The sequence below is a fragment of the Cyprinodon tularosa genome, unplaced genomic scaffold (genome assembly GCF_016077235.1).
Source record: "Cyprinodon tularosa strain WSP-4 unplaced genomic scaffold, ASM1607723v1 ctg979, whole genome shotgun sequence".
Taxonomy (NCBI): Eukaryota; Metazoa; Chordata; class Actinopteri; order Cyprinodontiformes; family Cyprinodontidae; genus Cyprinodon; species Cyprinodon tularosa.
This window is the reverse complement of record NW_024039761.1, coordinates 84,979-106,784: the sequence shown is the minus strand read 5'-3', so window position 1 is coordinate 106,784 and position 21,806 is coordinate 84,979.

Sequence of the window (21,806 nt, the reverse complement as noted above, 5' to 3'; positions counted from 1 at the left end):
GGTGTGTCTCCAGTCCAGGTTGTTGTCCAGGTGAACACCAAGGGATTCCTCCTCCTCCTCCACTTCTTCTCCCAGGATGTTAACAGGATTCAACTTGTTCCTGTTTCTTCTGAAATCTCCAATCATCTCCTTGTTTTGTTGACCTCCAGGATCAGATGATTATTTCCACGCCATGCCACAAAGCGCTTCACCAGCTCTCTGTCCTCAGCTATAGTAACTGAGGACCGCTGGCTGAGTCTTCTTTGGTCCTGGAACAAGGCAGGAGGTCTATAGTCACTGTCTTTCTTGTTGAACAGTTCTTCAGTTCATCTGTGATCCATGGTCTATTATTTGGGAAGCCATTCACTGTTCTGGTAGGGATGCTGTTATCTACACAGGAGTTGATGTAGTCAGTCACACTCATTGCCATTGCTTTGATGTCCCAGTCTGTAGCCTTAGAACAACCTTGCAGGGCTCCTTCAGCTTCCAGGGACCATCTCCTTACAGTTATTTTTAATGCCGATTGTCTCGTATAAAGTGGCTTATCATCTGAGCAGAGAAAAACAAGATCGTAATCTGATTTCCCAATAGGAGGTCTTCCTTCAGAGATGTAGGAGTCCCTGGCATTTGCATAAAACAAATGCCGAAGCTGTTAAGGTGTTGAAAGGTTGGCAGTCTAGCAGAGAGTGAGAAGTGGTTAAAATCCCCAGTCATTGCCTCAAATGCATTTGACTATTGCATCTGTAGTTGAGCAACAACAGAACTGATTACATCACATGCAGTGTTGGCAACAGCAGAAGGTGGAATAGAAATGGTTACTAACAGAACAGTCTGGACACATAACATGGCCGAAAACCAACTGCCAACAACTCAATATCTGGGCTCCAGTGATGAATCTTCAGTATTTCCTGGAAGACACCATCTGTTGTTCACAAGCACTGCAGACCCACCTCCTTCCAAGGTACAGTTTTCACAAGTACCTTAAAGCATTAGAACTAAACCTCTTCAACCTCAGATAACGTCCATCATCGGCCCACCATGGTGGATTACATGTCCAAACAAACAAAATTATGTCTGCTTGTAAGCTGGCTTTTAAACACCCCCCACCCCTTGATGCACCTAATGAAAACGGACGTCACAAAATCATATGAGTCTTGAACTTTTACCAGAGATCAGGGACAAATATTATAAAGTATATAAACTTCACGGACCAGATGTTGTCAGTAAAGATCACAGCTTTTGCTTTTCTCTACAGTTTGGCGTCCATCTTGTTAAATAAAGGATGTCTTGTTTTCCATCCTGCTCTCAGATCCACCTGGAGGCGTCCATGATGGGACTGCTCATCGTCCTGTTTTCAGTCTGATTATTACCGTCACCATCTCATCTAAGGACCTTTGAAGCCAATCTGGTCATAAGCGTTCTATATCATGGCAAACAGTTCAATAAAATAAACATCTTCCTGTAGGTCTGAAAAATTCTGATATTTTTCATCATAAAATCTAATCAAAATAAAATTTAAATCAAACAAGATTTAAATCCTAATGAGTTAAAAGTCAAGCATAAAGGCAAAGTGTGGATGTAACTGAGCGTAAAGGTGTTTAATGTCCTGCAGAGATCAGAGTCCTGACTTTAGATCTGTCCCTCATGCAGAACATTTAGAAGAAGTTCAGGAGATCTGGAGCCAGAATGTGGAACAGGACGCCTAGCAGACCGGGACACGTCAGCTTTCTACAAAAACACAGCAGAACTTATTTTATGAAGACAAAGGGGAAAAAGATGGTTACTGGTCTTTCTTACTGGTTGAGTTGTTCCAGTGGGATCCTTGCAGGGTTAGCAAAGATGATGGTTTGTTCAGAATGAAGGTTCTTGTCCAGGAGATGTTGGTGACTCCAGATGTCTAAAGCAGAGTGAAATATGATGAAGGCAGCGAGGGTGAGCAGGGATCGGTCTGAACCTGGCGCCTCAAGGAGCAACTTTCCAGGAAGCTACAGAGCGTCAGAGCGAAAACAATGGCTCCTGGAACTTGGAACAAAGGAGGAACCATGGAGCAGCTCAGGAGACGAGCAACGCAGAACAAACCAAGGAGGCCAGGAGAGAGAGAAGGTCAGCATGTTAGCAGGGAACCCAGCAGACTAGAGGCAGGCTGGAGTCAGGGGTCAACACTGTGACGGTGAATTGCTGGCAGTGGTTGCTCCTTATAAACCTCGTCCCTTAATGAGCGTGGATGGGAAACACCTCCACCAACCTCCATCCCAACAGGATCCAACAATCAGGCTAATTAATCAATCAGTCTGGTCTCCTCCGCAGCCTCTCTGGTCTCCGTGTGTCTTTGTTTAGTTGTTGATTCCACAGGTTGCTGCCTGCGATGTGACCTCATCACCGTCCACGCTCCAACAGTCCAGCCATTTCCGTCACGCTTATCCCTGCTGGGTTAGCGAGGGATGCTGGTGCTTATCTCCAGCTGTCTAAGGGCGAGAGGCGGGTCCACCATGGACAGCTCGCCAGTCCATCGCAGGGCAACACTCCAACAATCCGTTCCTTCAATTCTATTCAGTTTATTTCTATAGCTCCAATTCACATCATCTCATCTCAGGTCACTTTATAGATCCAGATCAACCAGATCATCCAGTCAGATTGATTCAAAGTTTTCTATCTAAGGAAAACCAGCTGATTGCATCGACTCACAGACTGCCTCAATGGGTCCCTGAGCAAGACCCTTCACCCCCCAATGCTCCACAAGGCGAGGGGTTACATGCAGAGAGGGAATTTCTCCAATGTCAATTAAGTTTAAAGTTATTATTATTATTTTTAATAATAGTTTTAATTAATTTGTTTTAATTTAATTAGTTTATTGTTAAGAAACATTTAACTCCTTTTTATTCACCTGAACATTTGGATTTTTTTTATTATCATCATGAGTCCTACAGCTAGTCACAGCAAATTAAACATAGTTTTTTCTGAAATTATAACAGTATTTTTGTCTCAGTCTAATCCGCTGGTCATTGAAAGTGACGGAAACATTTTTTCAGTTCCTAAAAACAAGCAGCTTGGTGCTGATTCTCCCCTCAGCCGCCCCAACTTCAGACGTCAGTAACAGGAAGAAAAAAACAGGAAGTTACCTACAGGAAGGAAACCCTGCAGGTCTACGTCCAAAAAAAGCAAGTTACTTCTTATAAGGCCTTTCTCAGCAACGACCTAAACTGATCATCTTATCAACCAACATAAAGGTCCTGGAAGTGAGAAAAGTAGATTTAAATGTCCAAAGAAAAAAACTTCTGAATTAGAAAAGCAGATGTTTACCCACAAAACTGCTTAATGAAGGAAATAAACATCATAAACTTTTACATTTTTAGCAGGTTTGCTGTTCATCCAACAAGCAGCTGAGAGGTTATAGAAAAAAGTCCAGGTCAAACTCTACGGTGCCGTTTTGGCAGTTTGGCTGTTATAGTTCTTCCCTTTAGGAACTTTGAGTTTTTAGTTTTCAATTATCTTATTATCCTGTTTTTATTTTAGGTTTATTTTCCATGTTATGTTTATTTAAGCAGTCTAGTTACTCTCTGCTGCTGACTCCTTTCCCCTCGCTCCCTTCTAGTCTCTTCCATCCACACCTGCTCCCAATCAGCTGATTACTCCAGTCTTTGTTCAGTCTCCCATATATACTCCTCAAGTGCAGTTCCTCAGTGCTGCTTCCTGGTTGTTTAGTTGCTTCTTATCTCTCGTTCCCCACGTAGTTTTTTCCAGATGTTTGCTGGTTTTTGGTTCTCTATATTTTTGTGTTTTTGCATGTTTGCTTCATGACATGGGCGTAGTGTCTGAAATTTTGATTTAGTCATAAATCTTTAAATTTGGAATGCTGTTAAATATTTAGTTATAAAAAATGTTTTGCAAAAAGAAGGTTTTATTATTTTCAGCTCTCTTGAATTACTTGGTGTAAATGCAAAGCTTAGTGGCAGACAGATGCATTAATAAGGAAGAGCTGCAGCACAAATAGTAGAATAATAGAATTATTTTCTTTGCATAAAAGGATTCTGGAGCCAATAGAGTCCCGTGTGACATCATCACTGTGATTCAGGTTCCTGCCAGCTGATCTAATCTACGCTGTTATTACTGTGAAGTTTAATTAACAGCTCAGATATTCACCTGAGAACTGATGATGTCTGCGTGTTCCAGACCCTGCTTGGTGCCCTGAAGGCTATATGACAATAAAGTAGTGAATCTCAATCTATTTACTTATTGTTTTAATGGTTTTAAATAGGCCTATAGGCTCATAGGTGTTAAGTCCACAAAATGAAATAAAAATATTCACAGCACCTCCTGATGTAAATGCCTTCCATGCCTGCATCTAAATAAACAGTTTTCCAGTCAAGGATCTTCATACCTCTTTGGAAAGGCTGCCTTCTACAGAATCCAATAATATGCAGAGATTTGAGATGGAATGAAGCTCCATCGCATCACATGCAAGGCTAGCAGAGGTCTTTGCGATTTACGCAGATTCAGTTTCCAAATATGGGCACGCTGTAGTATAAGGTTTGATGAAAAGATATAAAATGTTTCAGACAGTGAAGAAATGAAGGACCTGGAGGAAACATCATGGGATGAACCACCTGCAGAAAGCTGAAGGGGCTGATGGGACTAAATCCTAGCAGTGGCTATTGCAGGACAGCACAGACGCTCTGATCATGGCAGCACATCAGCAGGCCTTAAACACCAGATCTACCAGACCAGGCAGGATCCCAGGTCACGCTGTGCAGAGAGGCAGCAGAAACAATCCAGCATCTCACAGCAGGATGGAAGACAGGGAGCGCCATCACCAAGGGGCTGGAAGAACAGTTTGGTTGCATATATTTATGTGTGTGTGTTTATAATATGATAAATGTTCTGTTCTTATATAGAGCTTTGGTTAAATCAGAGGATCTGACCAAAGATCTTCACATTCAGTCATCCGCTGATGGTGGTGAGCTACAGTATAGCCACAGCTGCCCTGGGCTCACTGAGAGAAGCCATGCTGCCGTACGCTGGTGGACCGTCAGGAGGACATGTTGGAAGTGGAAACTCTCCGGTTGCAGGGCCCCCATGATCACCATACTGAGTTTCACAAGTCAGATGTGTTTCTGTGCAGATTTTCTGAGTTCTTCACAGAGCTGTTTCCTTTAAAGGAAGCAGACGATCTCAGAGCCAGCTTCCATGTCAGAGGATGGGAGGGTTAGTATATGCTCTGTGTACTAAACATCAATAAAAGCTGTCTAAGTCACCATTTCCTTTAATTCTATTCAGTTTATGTCTATAGCTCCAATTCACATCATGTCATCTCAGGTCACTTTCCAGTTCAACAGATCATCCAGTCAGATTGATTCAAAGTTTTCTATCTAAGGAAAACCAGCTGATTGCATCGACTCATTGACTCTTCAGCAATCCCTCAGTGTTGTTGCAGTGTTTCTCTCTTCCACTAGGGGGCAGACGATAACTGAAACTGTAACACCAGCTGCTGGGCCAAAATAAATCAATTGATGTCATCCCTGCTCACCCTGTAGTTCCTGTTTCCTAGCTCTCTGTACTCACAGACACACACAGCTACAGCCGGGGGGGGGGGTTTAATCCTGGACTTCTTCATGTTTTGTCTCAGGGTTGACTTTGCTGGTTGACATCATGTTGCTCTCGTGGTTCTGCGTGTGAGCAGTGACGGCCTGTCCAATCCTGGATTTGCACACCAGGGTTACTCCCTGCAAACACTTTCCAATCCCACGCTGCGTAGCTCTGACAGCGGCTCGCAGGCCGCAGCAGAGGTTGCATAACAGCAGCATGAGCAGTGGCCTCTTTGTTTTCCTGTTTCGGCCTCAGGTGTTACCTCCCATGCATCTGTCAGGCTGCAGCGCAGGGCAGAAACCACAGAATAACCACAACGATTACGAATGAAATCAACTGCAATCTTTCCAGACAGGTTCTCTATCTCACAGGAAGTCAGATGTGATCAGAATCCTTCCTTTGCTGCTGAGATTGTCTGCAGCAGCAGAGCAGCCATACAGCTGCTCATCTCCAACACATCAGCATCACTTTGAGCTGTTTCTGGCAGATTAGACAAAAACATCTATTTCATAGAGTTTAAACACAAAATTCAGTCAATTTTAAAAACAATTTTAAATGAAAGTTTAGGAAATATGTGCAGAAAATAATATAATTTAAATATATTCATAAACCCAAACCTCAGATTTTAAAATGTCTAGTTTTCTAAACCCACAGAAGTTGAGATTTAAAAAGCTCCAGAGTTGAACTCGTCCACATGATGAATTCATTCCTACTGTTTGTCTTTAAGTCCAAAAAATGGCTCCCAGCAAAGCGAGCTCATAAAGCAGATGTGTTCAGGGCCATGCAGACGTTACTGATCGCTGTCATGATCTAAGTTGAATCTGAAATCAGTCAGAACCAGGAGACAGATTAAAACCAGGCGGTTCGCAAACAGGAAGCTGGAATCAGGAACAAGGAAAACGCAGAAAGAGATGAGAGGCAAGTTTGGTGGAAGGAAGAACTGAATATCCAGAACGCTTCCACCTTTCTGAAGCAGACGATGAGCGCATCCTGGTCACATGACCTCGTTACGTCACACTTCCTGTCAAGCTTCACAGTAAATTCTAATAATTCAATCCTACTAAGGATTTAAATTGCATCAGAATGGGAAGATTTTCCCATTTAAAGTTTTACTCAAAGATGGGAACCTGCAGGCCTTCTGTGAAATAAGCACATCCAAGGTGACCTGCTGACATGGATGCAGCTGTAAAGCCGTTTGCTTCAGAGAAAAATCATTTTTAAGAAGCTTCACAAAGGAAACCTCGACAACACTGAAGCTGTTTGCACCGTGTTCAATGCAGAGCATCCCTTAGCCGATGCTGGTGTTCCTGTACGCCTCATCGATGCCAGCAGGGAAATGCACTCCTTCGCTTTAGGTTACATAACTTTCATTTTCCCACAACACTAAGAATGGTTCCCAAACATTATGTTTGCTGCTTTTTTTGTTTTTTAAGGCACTACTGGTTTGTTTTTATGGACAGAAGGCTGACAGGAAAAGGGGGATGACAGACAGATTGGAACCCGCGTCGGCCTCCTTACATGGTTGGAGTACGCTAACCACTGCGCTAACCACTGCACTACCAAGACACACCTTTTCTTTGCTTCTTGATGGTTTGGTTGGTAAATGTGGGTAAAGTGGGACGCTTTTAGAAAAGGTAGCTTCTGTGGTATTTATTTAGCCTATTTCATTTTATATGATGCATTTTTTAAACCTAAACATCACAGGAGACGTTATGAACACAGATTTTATCCTCAAACGCCGTCGCCCCACAGTAGGTCTGACGCAGTGACTGATGGACAAAGGATCAAATAAACTGACATAGAGATACTGACCGTAAACTGTTTATCAGGACCTATTATGTAGGACTACGGTTCAGAATTGATGTTTAGCTGAATAAACATTTATCAAACACAAATACATCTTATTGAATATTATTTATTTTCATCAGCAGTTATAGTAGAAAAACTTTCTAAAGCAGTTTGTGATTAATTTTGGAAACAGGACATGAACCCCTGGTCAAACGCGTCACCTGGCCTGAGAAACCTGTCTAATGACTTTTATTATTTAGGAAACAAACTGGTGACCCTGATAGACCCAGAAGCACAGGGGAGAGTTTCCTCCAGGGCTGAAGTTGACTCAAACTTCGTGCTAACCCCTTTACTTTATCTGCAGCAGTTAGCGAACAGCTCACACTGAGGCTCCACCTGGTCCTTCAGAAGTGACGACCTTTATTTACCTTCCCCTGTGACATAAACGGTACATGCTAACTCTCTCTTAGCTTCTGCTAACCAGTTTAGCTGTTGCTGCCATTCACCATTGCACTCGCTCTCTCTCGCTCTACCACGCATACGTCACGCCTGCACATGCGCACCGCTCTATGCCTTAAAGCTACTCTTATAACAACCCGCCTTTGACAGGATTCAGATGAGCCATTTTAATCTAGATTCATTCCGAAATTACAGTAAAATTAATCTAGATTTTAAAAAAAGATCTAACCCCACCACTACTATTTCTATTATTTTCAATACTACTATTATTATTATTATGGAACAATCAAGTTCAGTGGTGAAATTATGCTGATATTTCCTCTCAACTGCAGTTCTGATAGACTCCAGCAGATGGCGCCATTCTGAACATTCAATTGTGTCAGATTGGTTCATTGGTTCACGCTTCAACATTTCCATCACTACTTACTAGGGGTGTAAATAATTGTTTTGTATCGATGCATCGACACGTCCACAAGATAATCGATTCATGTTTTTTTTCCCTCCGGTCTATTTTTATCCATTTGCTCCTGGGCGTAATTCTCCCTCCCGTGCTGCGGTGGCGCTAAACCTATTTTGCCCTCCTACCTCGCTTCCTGGTTATACTCTTACAGCAGTGTGTTGCAGTGAGCTTGATGCAGACATTTTTGATTTATGCTCAATATTGAAGCGTGGTCTGAGCTACACGCTGTGGGTCTAGATACGGCCAAGGCGGCGAGGAAGTGGGGGCGAGTTTAGTCCGACGACGGAGGGACATGAGGGCCAAAAGAGTGAACTAAGAACCAATGACAGCAGAGGTTCATTGGTCTCTGCAATAATCTACTGGCTCCTGGAAGGCAGCTGCCACAGGAAAACCGCCTCCAGACGAGCTCCAGGTGGATCCAACCACCTGCCAAGGAGCAGCACACACCAGCACACACCAGCAAACCTGGAACTGTTAAAGCATTTTGTTCAATTCTATTCAGTGTATTTCTATAGCTCCAATTCCCATCATGTCATCTCAGGTCACTTTCCAGTTCACCAGATCATCCAGTCAGATTGATTCAAAGTTTTCTATCTAAGGAAAACCAGCTGATTGCATCGACTCATTGACTCTTCAGCAATCCCTCACACTAAGCATGCTTGTAGCGACAGTGGAGAGGAAAAACTCCCTTTGAACAGGAAGAAACCTCCAGCAGAACCAGGCTCAGTGTGAGCGGCCATCTGCTGAGGCCCACTGGGGTTCAAGGAGACAGAAGCAGACATAGAAAAAGAAGCATAGATACAAAAGAGAATAAAAAATATCAACGGAATAAAACTGATTTCTCTTCCTAATTCTCAAAAAAAAAAAAGCTTTCAAGATTTTTATGTTTATTGCGATGATAGAAAGATCAGGGTGAGCTAGGAGACCAGAGGTCAGCAGCAGAGTCCACCATGCAGTCTGCAAATGTGCTTAAAGAATAAAACTAGCTGAGAAAAAAGTACATAGGGTTAACATTTAGTGTCAGGTTAAATTACAAAGCAATGTTTACTTTTCCTAATGCTGTTGCAAATTTTTGATTTCCATATTTTCATTGACATAAGAGAAGGCGGGATGGACCAGAGGCCAGCAGCAGGGAGAATGATGGAGGGTCTTTACAGATATGGAGAAATTAGAACTTCTGTTGCAGGAAGAGACCAGGCAGGTATCAGGAAAAGGTTTTCACTGATATTTCACAGGAAGGTGAAGTTTACTGCAGAGACTGATAAAGCAAAATGTTTCGCCATCACTTCTGAGATCATCATTTCTGCTGAAAAATATGCTTTGGATTCTGTCGATTATGTCATTGTTCATATTTAGACAAACATCATTCAGTCCAAAGATTAGACCTAGCTTAAAGGAAAAGTCGCTCATATTCAGAATTCAAACTTCTGAAAGTTCTTTAAATCTGAAATGATTCCATCCTGTTCAATAAATGATCAGTGTTTTTAATTCAGAGTAATTTTCATGTGAATGTGCTTTACTGGAGGCATCCATGTCTGTCAAAGAACACTACTGCCACCTACTGGTTAGTGACATTGTCACGGTGCGGTATCGGCTGTTGATCAAGTCCCAGTGCTGTATCTGGTGTTTGTCACAACGCGCTATTATCCAAGTCATCTTGAAAACATTCTTCTTCCAAATGTTGGCTACATATTACGGGTTTTTTCTCTGGCCAGAAGTTCGATGGCAAATCCTCCCTCTTCAAGTTGGCGATCCAACGACCAACCCGTCCGTGGAGGATCAGGAATCAGAAAGGTGGAATAACTCTTTTTTTCACTTTTACCCGATGTATTCCAGCATCCAGCTGCCATGCACGTGGGCATTGTCAGTTTCACTATAGCTCTGGTGAATTTCAATGGTGAAGTCCTCTGGAAATCGTCAATAATTGTTGTTGATTGCAGATGTGTCTAGTAGTTCCCATTGATTTAGCTTGGAAAGCGGGGAGAATGGCGCTAGGCTTACCGCACCGTGACGTCACTGCTGGAAGATGGCAGGAGGGAGGGGCTACTATATTTGGGCAAAGATGGCTGCTCCCAGTTATAGGTTTAAATAATGATATATTGATTATTCCTGCTGACTAAACTTTTCCTTTAAAAATAAACTGCACATAAACGTATCATTTTTACAAAGTTAAAGGAACATTTTCATATTAATGTGATGTAATGAGTTTAAACTGGATGCAAACAGTGAAAAAGAATCAATTATTCAGTTAATCAGATTTGCAGCTGGGCGTTAAATAAAAGAGACCATCAGTGAGATGATTGGCTGTTTGTGTTTCTGTCATTTTCTATTCTAGATGCTGCTCACACCAGGTCAGATACAGATTTCATTATGTAGATTAAATGTGATAATAAACAGGCAGCAACAGGAAGCGTTCTACAGCAGTTTCTGAGTCGTCCTCCTTCAGTTTAGGCATAAAAACGTTTTAACCAGTATAAACCAGCTGTGGCCTCAGAGGCTGGAGGCCAAACCAGTTCATTTCAGGCTCGGTCACAGGACATCATCTGCACATCCTTCCACTGAGCTCTAGCTGCTTTGTGAAGAGCAGGAAGTCAAATTATGTAAATGTTTAAAAGTCAGATGGATGTAAGCTGCAGATAAATGCATGCCACACCTTTCAGATTTTCTTCCGTCAAAGATTTTAAGAAGCAGAAGTAGATTTCCTGATAGTTAAATATGAATGTGTGTCAGTCTGCAAGTAAAAACCATCAAAGGTTTTAGCTGTGAGGTAAAGAAAAGGAGAAAAACTGATTAAAACGTTTTTATGCCTAAACTGAAGGAGGACGACTCAGAAACTGCTGTAGAACACTTCCTGTTGCTGCCTGTTTATTAACACATTCAATCTAATTTATATAGACCTACATAATGAAATCTGCATCTAACCTGGTGTGAGCAGCATCTAGAATAGAAAATGACAGAAACACAATTTTTGATTCAAAGTTTTCTATCTAAGGAAAACCAGCTGATTGCATCGACTCATTGACTCTGGTTTCTCCAACATAAAGATCGGATCGTTCCTCACTGCTTTGAACCGCAGACGCCGCTCCGCTCAGCTTAGGTTTAATACAGGCGTATAAATTCTGTATCACAGAAGTTAAAATAGTGAAGAATGTGGTTATTTTTCATACAGCACATTGGACCCCAGAGATAAGCGATGGTGAATAATTGGTGAGAAATGGTGCGTGGATAAAATGACAGCGACTGAGGGAGCTCTAGTTAGCAATGTGGCTTTTTATCCTTGAGTCACTTCAAAGGAGTAAAAATATGATGAATCAGGAAAAGATGATTCCAATCTAGATGATAAGAAGTGAAAATGTGGTGTAAGTAACGAGGAGGTGATCAAAGCGTTCAGTCTAATAAAAGCTTACAGCTCAGCTCTTTCCTCACATCCACCGGGTAATTTTTAGGATTCCTCCTGTATAACATCATTCTAACAGTTGTTGAACAGTTAGTTCTCTGGTTTGGTTAAAACTGAATAAATAAAGCAGGTATGGAACAAACGGATGGTTTAAAACATGAACGTTCCACTAAAATAAGGCAATAAAAGCTCTAAACTGGACAGAAGGGGAGAAGAAGCCCCCAGCTGCTGCGCAGGAGATGCAGCAGATCAGAAACCATCAGTGGGACTAAAGTAAAATAACCTTAAACTGCTTCTTTCTTTATGGAAACCATTTGGTGAAAAACACTGCTGTCAAAAAACTTTATATTTAATATTCCCCTATAAATCTTGCTGTTCTCCAGTAAAATTATACATTTCCATTTTTAAAACTACTTGAAGTATAAAAGTAAAAGTAAAGCAGGATAAAGTGCTCTACTCTATTAAAGGAACATTTTTCTATAAATCTGGATGAAAACTTCCTTAGACTTTATTTTCTTAGTTTTATAACTGAAAGTAACAGCATCACATTTACCTTTGCATCATCATGATGAACTATTTATTTTGGTTTGTGGATTAGCAACAAGTTGGGGCAGCACCGAGTCCAACCACAAAGAAATTAATTTTCTGGATGAAACTTTTTTTTTTTTTAATACCAACAGGCCATAATGAAAATGAGCTTAAATGAAACAAAACTAAAGAGTCTATTTCTAAAATGAAGGAGTAGAAGGAAAAAGTCTTAAAATAATTTCCCCACTAAAGTATAGATAGCCAATATTTCTACTTATTGAAGGTAAGGAAGTATAGTGTACTTTAGTATTTCCCACCTCTGCTGCTGCGCTTATAGTGTTACTGCATCATTATAACCGAAATAACTAGTTAGACCATAAATAAAAGCATCTTTCTGAGGTCTTATTTAAAGGAAACAATCCCTGTTTATCATGCAGACCATGATTCCAGCTGACTGATCCGCCTCTCAGGATATCAGAGTCCAGCAGACGATTCTGATGCAGCGGCGTCTGCACCGCCGCCGCCTCGCTCCAATCCTCTCTTTTCCCTCCATTAGCTGCTTCTTATTCCAGTTTGACTTTTGCCTTCAGCCGGTAGATCGTCAGATAGACGGGAAATCTAACAACTTGTTTGGGGGGGTTGAATAAATAGTGACTAAGGAGGGAAACGATGGGAAGTGGGAGAGAAGAGTGAGGGTAGCCGTTTCCATAGTAACGTGTAGTTGTGTGAGTGTGGGATGAGGATGGCGGACGGAGACTGTGGTTGTTTCCTGCTTGTCTCCAGTTGAATCTGCTGAATCCTACAGCAGGCGCTCAGCGGTACCTCCGCCTCCAGGAGACCCTCCTCCATGTGGCGTTTATAGAGACCACCGGATCACAGCAGAAGGTCTGTTTCTATGGTGACAGAAGATTCATCAAGTCCTTGATGTGTTGGAGATGAACTATGGACATCAGAGTCATTCATGTCTTTGTGGGAGCTAATCATGTCAAATAAAGGAAAAGTAGAAAGAAAAGAAAACTAAAAGTTCCTAAATTGATCTTAAAAGTTTAATGACCTTTGACCTCTGTTCAGAGAACCAATTGGACTGTCATTCCAAGCAGAAGATCACGATAAAACTGGAGAGATCATTTGTGGATCAGCAGACAAATGTGGCAGCTTAAAGCTGCAGTAGGAGATCTTTCCTCTTTTCTGACACATTTTTTCCCATGTGGCTTAAAGATCTGCCCAGAGCCGCTTAGCAAGCAGTGAAATAAAAGGTCTGGAAGTGAAACTAAAATAATTGGCCCCCGCTACAGCGAGAAATCAATGAATAACCCCAACCAATCACAAAACACGGTCTGTTGTACACGATTGGTTCCTGACACGTCAATCACGGCCGTCCGCTTGTCCCTCCCCCCATGCGCGAACCCTGACAATGAACGACGCCATGACTGGAAGCTAGCCACTGCTATGCTACGTTCACACCTAAAGCAGCAGAAACACGCGTCCTGCTTCATGTTTGATGCTGTAGAGCCATGAGCATCAATAACCAGTTTCAGAGGATTGCTCATAGCGCTCTGCATCATCAGCGCTGCTCCTGCGGCAGACAGGATGTGCATTCATGTGTTTTGAAGGCGTGGTTTGGAGGGATGGTCTGAAGGGAGGCATGGTTGTGTATGTTCAACATTATAGCTCGCTGGAACGGTTTTTCCAAGATCTCCTACTGCATCCTTAAGCAGCAGTTTAACCAGATTGTCATGATCTTGGCACTGATAACTGGTCTGAATACTCATTTCAGTCACCTGCCTAGCTCCACCGAGTCCTCATTACCATTCATTTGATCCTCCTGCTTCTGCCTCTATTTAACCAGCCTTCTTCCAGTCATCTGTGCCTGATTATTCCAGCCCTTGGTGAGAGTCTTCTAGCATTCCTGCATTTTCTGATTACCTGACCCATTCTGCCTTTGGACCTCTGAGCCTGTCTGTTCTTGTTCTGATCTGTTTGCCTGACCTGTCTACAGACTCCTTCTGGATTCTGACTATGTACTGAACCTGGAAAGGATTCCTGACTCCGTCCTGGATTTCCCTTTAGTGACAACGGCTTTGGCATCGCCCTCTGGATTATCCTGCCTTCCCTTATCTGCTCAGTTCTGCTCTCCTGCCTGTTCTCTGTCTTCAAAACATCGGCTTCTGACCGTGTGGTGTTGGCAGCCGAGCTGCCTCTTCCCCTCTGCTCGGACTGACCTATAAGACCAGGTTAGTGACTCACACGTTCATAAGCATCCTCAGTCAGATTGACATGGTCACTAACCTGTGTTCTCCTCCTGCAGAGATTTCTGCCTTAGACAGGGTTACCATGGCAGCACTCAAGGCAGCGGCCAAGAACAGCTCCTCTTGACAATTTCACACAATAAAACTAGACTTCAAACCTGCATCTATAGTCGCCAACGCCTGCTGGAGCTAAACCGACAGTTAAAGAGGTCAGAGTGTGGTCTGAGGGGGCCATGGAAACACTCCAAGACTGTTTGAATGCTCTGACTGGAACATCTTCAAGGCTGCAGCAACATATGACAACTTATTAAATATTGATGAGTATGCCATGACTGTGTCAGCCTACATCAACAAATGCATTGAGGACGTCAGCATCAAAAGGAACATCACCACCCGGGCCAACCAACCACCCTGGATAAATGGAGAGGTTCAGAAATCGCTAAAAGCACCAAACTCAGCTTTCAGGTCTGGTGATAAAGAGGCACTGAGGACAGCGGGTGGCAACTTAAACCATCAGATCATTTGAAGTTAATTTAGGCGTTAATAAACTGTTTCAGAGGAGTGATCATAGCGCTCTGCATCAGCAGTGCTGCGTCTGACTCCCTGCCAGCTCCCAGATCAGCTTCTCTCATTGGTTGATGTCCAGCAGCTAAAGTTACATTTTTCTAACTCCAGCAGCTGCTGCTAGTGAAACGCCTCAGATGCTCAGAAGCTCATGATGCGTTGCTCCTACTGCTCCTGCTGCTCCTGCTGCTCCTGCTGCTCCTGCTGCTCCTGCTGCTCCTGCTGCTCCTGCTGCTCCTACTGCTCCTACTGCTCCTGCTGCTCCTGCTGCTCCTACTGCTCCTACTGATCCTACTGCTCCTGCTGCTCCTGCTGCTCCTGCTGCTCCTACTGCTCCTACTGCTCCTGCTGCTCCTGCTGCTCCTACTGCTCCTACTGATCCTACTGCTCCTGCTGCTCCTGCTGCTCCTGCTGCTCCTACTGCTCCTACTGATCCTACTGCTCCTGCTGCTCCTACTGCTCCTGCTGCTCCTGCTGCTCCTACTGCTCCTACTGATCCTACTGCTCCTGCTGCTCCTGCTGCTCCTGCTGCTCCTACTGCTCCTACTGATCCTACTGCTCCTGCTGCTCCTGCTGCTCCTGCTGCTCCTGATGCTCTAGACTCTGCATGACCTGTTGATGTGTCTTGATGCACTTCAACCATTGACTTTGCATGGAAACCAGCTGCTTCTGCTGCTTTAGGTGTGAACGTAGCATAAGAACCCAAATCTTAAATTATTGATGCCTTCAGCTCCAAGTTTACAGGAAAAACAGCTGCTTTATTGTACAAATGTGTGCAATGGTGCATAAAACATTTGAACTGTTTGGATTTCTCACTTTGAATTTCTTCAGTCTTTGCACATTTAATTGAGGTATTCAAGTTTCATTAACAACAAAAAGTGAACCAAACAACTATGGTTATTTAAAGGTGCAGTCACCATTTCCTAAACGCAGTGAATGCTTCATAATTAGCATTTCATCATTTAGTGAACATCCAGATCTGAATCCTCTGACTAACATTCATGTTTTATTGCTCAGGATTCCAGATTTTAGCGTTTGATGTTAGTATTTTAGCCAGAATCCTTATGATAGCTATAACAGCACAGTCTGACTGCCTCATAGCCCAGAATTAGTAAAACATTGGAAAACTTTTATCTTCAATTTAATTCAATTCAATTTAGTTTTTCCTTTTTTCTGTTCGTTTATCTCCAGGTGTTTTATAGAGACGATGCAGACAGATGGTTTGGAAAATCAGCTGACTGATGACATCCTGTCATTGACTCAAAGACATGCTCCTTCTGGGTCACAACATTCACTTGTTGTTATTGACTCTTCAGCAATCCCTCACACTAAGCATGCTGGTAGTGACAGTGGAGAGGAAAACCCCCTTTGAACAGGAAGAAACCTCCAGCAGAACCAGGCTTTATTTTCTCATCTGAAACACCAAGCCGGCTGCAGAAAGGCAGGCGGAATACAACATGGATGGATGAGCAGTCCAGAACAGACGCCATGCAGCCCCCTGCAGACTGACTGTAACAGGCATGTTTTTAGAGGGCCACTGAGATCCAGCCAGACATGTTGAACAATAGAAAGAAGCTTGTTCTGCAAAGGCAGCAGAGCTGTTGGCTAACTGTGCCTCCATGCAGCAAACCACAGACCCACTAATGAACGACATAGTGCTCTGAAGCAGCAGGAAAAGAAAGAACAAAACAAACTGACCGAGTTTAACTAACAATGAACCTCCTAACTGATCTGAGATGTGAGATCTGCAGGTCTGACTGTGGGTTAATAAAACCCAGGATCTTCTCTGCTATCAGCCTGTGTTTACGTCCCCCTGAGGATCGGCCTGCATGAGATAAGCTCCACCACACACCAGCTCTTTGTTTTAATGACAGTAAAGACATGCATATTATAAGTCTCCAGATATCCAGACTGACCCTGAGCAGGAGACCACAGCTGCAGCCACTGAGGGACTCTGCTGGTGCTAATGGATGCATCTCTAAAGGGGGCGGAGCCTCTTCTAGGCTAATACCCGGTGGGGATTCCGCCTCTCTGCTATTTCAATGTTTGGATGCATGTTTGGAAACTTTGATAAATCAAGGTCGGGATGTTGTTACTGCTTCATAAAGGCTGACAGGAGGATCAATCCAGGTTTGGGTTCTTTTCCATCTAAACCCGACTGATTGGATGTCAGCGAGTTCTGCAGAAAAACGAAGCAGAGAAGAACATCTGAGACATGCATAGACCTGCTGTCAAAGGTCTGGTCATCAACAGATGCCTGCATCTCTTCCAGGGATGGGGGAGTAACTGACCCCCGGTGCTGCAGATAGAAATAACTTCCAGCGACGTTTGGAAGACGACATGTTGCTCTTTATGGAGGAGAAGCGGTACGAGCAGCTGGAGACAGGAGGTGGTCCTCAGAAGGTGCTGCTTCTCCTCAATGACTGGATGCAACCAGCTGGAAACTGATCAAACTGTTGAATTAAAGATGACCTTCGACTAATTATATAAATAAACTGAATTAAATGAAAGGAAAAAAGACCAAAAAAGCATTTATTGAAACAGATAAAACCTCCAGCTGCTGAGTTTTTAGTGAAATGATTGATGTTCAGCTGATTGTGAAAGACCAGACTGAATAAGGTGTGAGGAGCAGTCTGCAGGGTTTGGGGAGGTGCTACAGGAGCATCCCTGCAGCATCCAGACGGTGCTGACCGCCCACACTGAAGCAGGAGCTCAGGTTTTCCTCCTGGATCAGGGAAAAAGCTCAGCTTTAGACTCAACCAGGGGCCAGAAAGCAACAGCAGCAGACGGTGTGATAAAGAAACATGCATCAACGATGGGCTGGATGTCTGCTTCACACCTGGATGAGACGAGAGGAACAGAAAACAGAGAAGCAGCATTAAAACGAGCTTCCAGAGCAGCAGGTAACCAGGAAGTAAATGTGGACGAATGCTGAGAGCAACGGGCTGATCCACTGTTTGACACAAAGTTCATTTATTTATTTCTACATCCCATTGAAACCTTTCCTAATTATTACTATAAATCTAATAATGAATATTTATTTTGCGTCTCATTAACAATAACCTCTCTTCCATCTGACCAGCAGTGGCTGCAAAGCATGATGCTGACGGTTCCTCCCATGATTCCCTGTTGAGTCTGTTCTCTGCAGATCTGCATTCTGAGCCCTGATGCATGTTTTCATGATCTGAAACCTTTTTGCTCTCCTCTAACTCCTCTAACTCCTCTAACTCCTCTAACTCCTCTAACTCCTCTAACTCATCTAACTCCTCTAACTCCTCTAACTCCTCTAACTCCTCTAACTCCTCTAACTCATCTAACTCCTCTAACTCCTCTAACTGCTCTAACTCCTCTAACTCCTCTAACTCATCTAACTCCTCTAACTGCTCTAACTCCTCTAACTCATCTAACTCCTCTAACTCCTCTAACTCCTCTAACTCCTCTAACTCATCTAACTCCTCTAACTCCTCTAACTCCTCTAACTCCTCTAACTCATCTAACTCCTCTAACTCCTCTAACTCCTCTAACTCCTCTAACTCCTCTAACTCATCTAACTCCTCTAACTCCTCTAACTCCTCTAACTCCTCTAACTGCTCTAACTCCTCTAACTCCTCTAACTCCTCTAACTCATCTAACTCATCTAACTCCTCTAACTCCTCTAACTCATCTAACTCCTCTAACTCCTCTAACTCATCTAACTCCTCTAACTCCTCTAACTCCTCTAACTCATCTAACTCCTCTAACTCCTCTAACTCCTCTAACTCCTCTAACTCATCTAACTCCTCTAACTCCTCTAACTCCTCTAACTCCTCTAACTCCTCTAACTCCTCTAACTCATCTAACTCCTCTAACTCCTCTAACTCCTCTAACTCCTCTAACTCATCTAACTCCTCTAACTCCTCTAACTCCTCTAACTCCTCATTGAGAACAGCGCAATCATTTTAGCTCAACTGTTCAAACCGGCTAAACATCTCTGAACTTTAACGTTCTTTGTTTTGTTTTCACTGAGGAGAGAAAATGAAGAAAACTGAATAAAAAAGATGCTTCAGCAGAACATTTATAGAATCGGTTCATTTTAGGATTTTATGGGTAAGGGAGCCATTTTAATCTGATATAATTATACAGACAAACATCACAAAGAGAAGCCCCAACCATTACACCACCACCACCATGTTCATCACTACGCCCTTTGACTGGAGGACACACACCTTCCAAAAGATGAAACCAAAGTTATCAAACAGTTAAAATAAGGAAAGATGTTGTGCATTTTATCCAACTATTCCAGGTGTCAGTGTTCACTCTGCACCCGGCGAGGGTGGGCAGAAACAACCTCTATCCCCTCAGTGTGAACGCTGAAGAAAACGTGCATGTTGTGATGGTTTCTTTACTGCTGGAGAACTTTAGAAACCAGCTTCCTTCCCAGTTATGGGTCAGTTATGGGTCAGTGACGGGTCAGTTATGGGTCAGTTATGGGTCGTTTATTGGTCGTTTATTGGTCGGTTATTGGTCAGTTATGGGTCAGTTATGGGTCGTTTATGGGTCGGTTATTGGTCAGTTATGGGTCAGTTATGGGTCAGTTATGGGTCGTTTATGGGTCGGTTATTGGTCAGTTATTGGTCAGTTATGGGTCGTTTATGGGTCGGTTATTGGTCAGTTATTGGTCAGTTATGGGTCGGTTATTGGTCAGTTATGGGTCGTTTATTGGTCGTTTATTGGTCAGTTATGGGTCAGTTATGGGTCGTTTATGGGTCGGTTATTGGTCAGTTATGGGTCAGTTATGGGTCAGTTATGGGTCGTTTATGGGTCGGTTATTGGTCAGTTATTGGTCAGTTATGGGTCGTTTATGGGTCGGTTATTGGTCAGTTATTGGTCAGTTATGGGTCGGTTATTGGTCAGTTATGGGTCAGTTATGGGTCGTTTATGGGTCGGTTATTGGTCAGTTATTGGTCAGTTATGGGTCGTTTATTGGTCAGTTATAGGTCATTTATGGGTCGGTTATTGGTCAGTTATGGGTCAGTTATGGGTCAGTTATGGGTCGTTTATGGGTCGGTTATTGGTCAGTTATTGGTCAGTTATGGGTCAGTTATGGGTCGGTTATTGGTCAGTTATGGGTCAGTTATGGGTCGTTTATGGGTCGGTTATTGGTCAGTTATGGGTCAGTTATGGGTCAGTTATGGGTAATTTATGGGTCGGTTATTGGTCAGTTATTGGTCGTTTATGGGTCGGTTATTGGTCAGTTATTGGTCGTTTATGGGTCGGTTATTGGTCAGTTATGGGTCGGTTATTGGTCAGTTATGGGTCGTTTATGGGTCGGTTATTGGTCAGTTATGGGTGAGTTATGGGTCGTTTATGGGTCGGTTATTGGTCAGTTATGGGTCAGTTATGGGTCGTTTATGGGTCGGTTATTGGTCAGTTATTGGTCGTTTATGGGTCGGTTATTGGTCAGTTATGGGTCGGTTATTGGTCAGTTATTGGTCGTTTATGGGTCGGTTATTGGTCAGTTATGGGTCGGTTATTGGTCAGTTATGGGTGAGTTATGGGTCGTTTATGGGTCGGTTATTGGTCAGTTATGGGTCAGTTATGGGTCGTTTATTGGTCGGTTATTGGTCAGTTATGGGTCAGTTATGGGTCGTTTATTGGTCGGTTATTGGTCAGTTATGGGTCGTTTATGGGTCGGTTACAGGTCATTTATGGGTCAGTGACGGGTCATTTATGGGTCAGTGACGGGTCAGTTACTGGTCAGTTAAAGGTCACTTACGGGTCAGTTACGGGTCAGTTATGGGTCAGTTACTGGTCAGTTACTGGTCAGTGACGGGTCAGTTAAAGGTCAGTTACAGGTCAGTGACGGGTCAGTTACGGGTCAGTTAAAGGTCAGTTACGGGTCAGTTACGGATCAGTTAAAGGTCAGTGACGGGTCAGTTACGGGTCAGTGACGGGTCAGTTACGGGTCAGTTAAAGGTCAGTGACGGGTCAGTTACGGGTCAGTTAAAGGTCAGTTAAGGGTCAGTGACAGGTCAGTTACGGGTCAGTTAAAGGTCAGTTACGGGTCAGTGACGGGTCAGTTACGGGTCAGTTAAAGGTCAGTTACGGGTCAGTGACAGGTCAGTTACGGGTCAGTTAAAGGTCAGTTAAGGGTCAGTGACGGGTCAGTTACGGGTCACTTAAAGGTCAGTTACGGGTCAGTGACGGGTCAGTTACGGGTCAGTTAAAGGTCAGTTACGGGTCAGTGACGGGTCAGTTACGGGTCAGTTAAAGGTCAGTTACGGGTCAGTTAAAGGTCAGTTAAGGGTCAGTGACAGGTCAGTTACGGGTCAGTTAAAGGTCAGTTACGGGTCAGTGACGGGTCAGTTAAAGGTCAGTTACGGGTCAGTGACGGGTCAGTTACGGGTCAGTTAAAGGTCAGTTACGGGTCATTTACAGGAGGTGTTGCTGTCTATCTCCAGCTGTCTACGGGCAAGGGGCGGGACAGGTCGCCAGTCCATCGCAGGTAGATGGAACACTTGAGAGGAAACTGACTGGTAAAAATGCTGCCGCTCTGTGCCAGCATCAGCATGTCCTCCATGTCTGTCCTGGAGGGGGGGGGCGCCTCCTCCATCCCTGCCCCAACAAACCTGAATCAGACCAGAACCGGGAACTGATGGGAGAAGCATCCTGTCGAACAGAATTCTCCACCTTTGAATATCTGACTTCAACAGCTTCCCTGGCCAAACTGGCGGTGGCAGCATCATCCTGTGGGATGATTTTCTTCACAGGAATGCAGCTCTGGGTCGGTGGGCGGATGGATGGAGTGAACCACAGGTCA